The sequence below is a fragment of the Physeter macrocephalus genome, chromosome 16 (genome assembly GCF_002837175.3).
Source record: "Physeter macrocephalus isolate SW-GA chromosome 16, ASM283717v5, whole genome shotgun sequence".
In the NCBI taxonomy this organism is placed as follows: domain Eukaryota; kingdom Metazoa; phylum Chordata; class Mammalia; order Artiodactyla; family Physeteridae; genus Physeter; species Physeter macrocephalus.
In genome coordinates this window covers 85,429,721-85,433,589 of record NC_041229.1, presented here as the reverse complement: position 1 = coordinate 85,433,589, position 3,869 = coordinate 85,429,721, and positions in this window count along the sequence as shown.

Here is a 3,869-nt window from a genome sequence, read left to right as displayed (position 1 = left end):
TTTCCCTTTCTTTGGTTCCATTTTAAAAATCACAGGATAACTTTCTCGGCTACTACAAAAAAGTTTTAAGTTTTTAAAAATTAAATCCTTTGCATTATTTTCTATCCTTTCCCAATTCATCACTTGATAGCATGCATTCTATTCTTCCACGACTCTCCCAGGTTTATATGAAAATCAGATTCTTGCTCCACAGTTGCCCTAATATCACTGTGATTAGCAGCAAATATGACAAAAAGCAGTAAGAATTTTCATCTAACTAAGAGTAGGGGAGCAAAATGAAGGAGTTTACTCTCAAGCCAAAGTATGAGCGTTTCGGGCCGCATTTTTTTCACATTATCATATAAGCACTTGTATTAGTTTCCATTATTGCTGTGACAAACTATTGCAAACTCAATAAGCAAAAACAGCATAAATTTCTTAACTCACAGTTCTGAAGGTCAGAAGTTCAAAACGAGTCTTGCTGAGCTAAAATCAGGGGGTTGTCCGGTCTGTGTTCCTCTCTGAAGGCTCTGGGAGAGAATCCATTTTCTTACTATTTCCAGCTTCTAGAGGCTGCCTCTATGCCTTGGCTCAGGAGCCCTCCCGCCATTTTGAAAGCCTGTAACCACAGAGCAACTCTTTCTCACACCTGCCTCACTCTGAACCCTCTGCCTCCCTCCTTGGCCTATATGGACGCTTGTGATTACATAGGGCCCACCTGAATCATCCCGAGAATATGCGCTCCATTGCAAGGTCAGCTGATTAGCAACATTAATTCCATCTGCAGCATTAATTCCCCTTTGCCTTATAACACAACATAGTTGCAGTTTCTGGAAATTAGAATGCAGACGTCTATGGAGGAGGGATTATTGTTCCTACTATAGTGCTTCTTTGTTTTGGGGTGTGTTTTTTTCTTTGCTCAGTTGTAAAGCAGAATAATTTAAAAATTAGATAATAGAACTGTAAATTTTTTTCCTTCTCTCAATATCTCTTAAAATCCCAGCTAATTCACTGGCTCCCCCCCTCCAGAACAAAAATTACAAAAAACTTTACAGAGTAATTAGTAGGCTTTTCATAAATTGGTAAAACAAGACAAACAAACATGAATGTCAAATAAATGCTGAATGGAACCAAACTGGTTTTAGCATTTAACTGGTTTTTGTTCTCATAAGCATTTTTAAAACTTTTAATATAAGTAATACATAGTAGAATAATTAAAATTACAAATAAGTAAAAGAAAAATTATAAAGTTAAAATCATTTCTAAACTCACTACAATGGAAAGCAGTTATCTTTTTTTATATACATTCATTCAGATCATATTATCATGGAAATATTTGTCCGTTATTATATATTTAAAATTATGATGACTCAATAATATTTCACTATAATTTACAGTTCATGTTCTGTGAGGCTTGGGGCTACTTTCAAAAGATGTGATAAACATCTTTTATCACCTAAAAGATACTCATGTGTATATCTCTGTGTACTTTATCCTTAAAACTAATAGTTAGGAGTAAAATTACTAGGTCAAAGATTATGCTCATTTTTAGTAGTCATTGTTTATGTATACTAGATGTTAGTGTTTAATAGGTGTATTCATGCACTTCTTAGTGAAGTTGAATTTTGCTCTAAAATATAAAGTATTGAAATTTTTCTAATTTTTTGATTTCAAGAAACCTTGTCGTGCAAGTGGTAGCATTATAAACATGATTATAAGTACTCAGTAAAGAACATAGTGTAAAGTGAGTAGTCAGTAAATGGATGAATGACCATGTTTCCTTAGGATTATGTCAGGCTGCAAAATTTACTCAGCCTAGATGGCCTGAGTAATCTTACATGCATACAGTGTGCAGTGCCAACATATCCACAGATCTCCTTAGTGTTTTTTGTCAAATGACAGATTATATTGTTTTGGAACAGTGACTCACAACATTGGCTGCACATTGTAGTCACCTGGCAAGTAGACAAAAGAGCCTTATATTGGAAGAAGATGCCACCTAGGACTTTCATAGCTAGAGAGAAGTCAATGCCTGGCTTCAAAGCTTCAAAGGATAGGCTGACTCTTGTTAGGGGCTAATACAGCTGATGACTTGAAGCCAATGCTCCTTTACCATTATGAAAACCCCAGGCCCTTAAGAATTATGCTAAATCTACTCTGCCTGTGCTCTATAAATGGAACAACAAAGCCTGGATAAGAGCACATATGTCTATACATGGTTTATTGAATATTTTAAGTCCACTGCTGAAACCTACTGCTCAGAAAAAAAATTCTTTCAAAATATTACTGCTCACTGACAATGCACCTAGTCACCCAAGAGCTCTGATGGAGATGTACATGAGATTCATGTTGTTTTCATGCCTGCTAACACAACATCCTTTCTGTAGCCCATGTATTCAAGGAGTCATTTCAACTTTCAAGTCTTATTACTTACATTTTATAAAGCTGTGGCTGCCATAGATAGTGGTTCCTCTAATGGATCTGGATAAAGTAAGTTGAAAACCTTCTGGAAAGTATTTACCATTCTAGATGCCATTAAGAACATTTGTGGGGCTTCCCTGGTGGCGCAGTGGTTGAGAGTCCGCCTGCCGATGCAGGGGACATGGGTTCGTGCCCCGGTCCGGGAAGATCCCACATGCGGCAGAGCGGCTGGGCCCGTGAGCCGTGGCCGCTGAGCCTGCGCGTCCGGAGCCTGTGCTCCGCAATGGGAGAGGCCACAGCAGTGAGAGGCCCACGTACCGCAAAAAAAAAAAAAAAAAAAAAGAACATTTGTGACTCGTGGGAAGAGGTGAAAATATCAACAAAGCACGGTCCATGAAAGAAAAAACTGTTAAGTTGGATTTTATTAGGATTAAAAACTTATGCTCTGCAAAAGATACTTTTTAAAAAATTGAAGTGTAGTCAATTTACAGCACTATATTAGTTTCAGGTGTACAATATAGTGATTCAATATTTTCATAGATTACACTCCATTTAAAGTTATTATACTCCATATAAAGTTATAAAATATTGGCTATATTCCCTGTACTGCACAATATATCCTTGTAGCTTTTTTATTTTATACATAGTAGTTTGCACCTCTTAATCCCCTACCTCTATCTTGTCCCTCCCCCTTGTCCCTCCCTATTGGTAACCACTAGCTTGTTCTCTATATCTGTGTCTGTTTCTGTTTTGTTATATTCATTTGTTTTAATTTTTAGATTCCACATATAAATGATAACATACAGTAGTTGTCTTTCTCTGTCTTACTTATTTCACTAGGCATAATAGTGAAATATTATGTGTTGCAAATGGCGAATTTTCATTCTTTTTTATGGCTGAATAATATTCTATAGTATATGTATAATACATCTTTATCTATTCATCTGGTTTTTTTTTCTTATTTTTTCCTGTACTCTCCAGCATGTGGGATTTTAATTCCCCGACCAGGGATCAAACCCTCGCCCCCTGCAGTGGAAGCACAGAATCTTAACCACTGGACTGCCAGAGAAGTCCCTCCATTCATCTGTTGATGGACATTTAGGTTGCTTCCATACCTTGGCTATTGTAATTAATGTCACTTTGAACACTGGGGTACATGTATCTTTTTGAATTAGTGTTAACATTTTTTTCAGACTTATACCCAGGAGTGCAATTTCTGGATCATTTGGTATTTTTATTTTTTGAGAAACCTCCATACTGTTTTCCATAGTGGCTGCACCAATTTGTGCTCCCATCAACAGTGTACTAGGGTTCCCTTTTCTCCACATCCTCACCAACACTTGTTATTTAATTTTTTTTACACTGCATATCTGAATTTTATTTTATTTTATTATTTTTTAACATCTTTATTGGAGTATAATTGCTTTACAATGATATGCTAGTTTCTGTTTTATAACAAAGTGAATCAG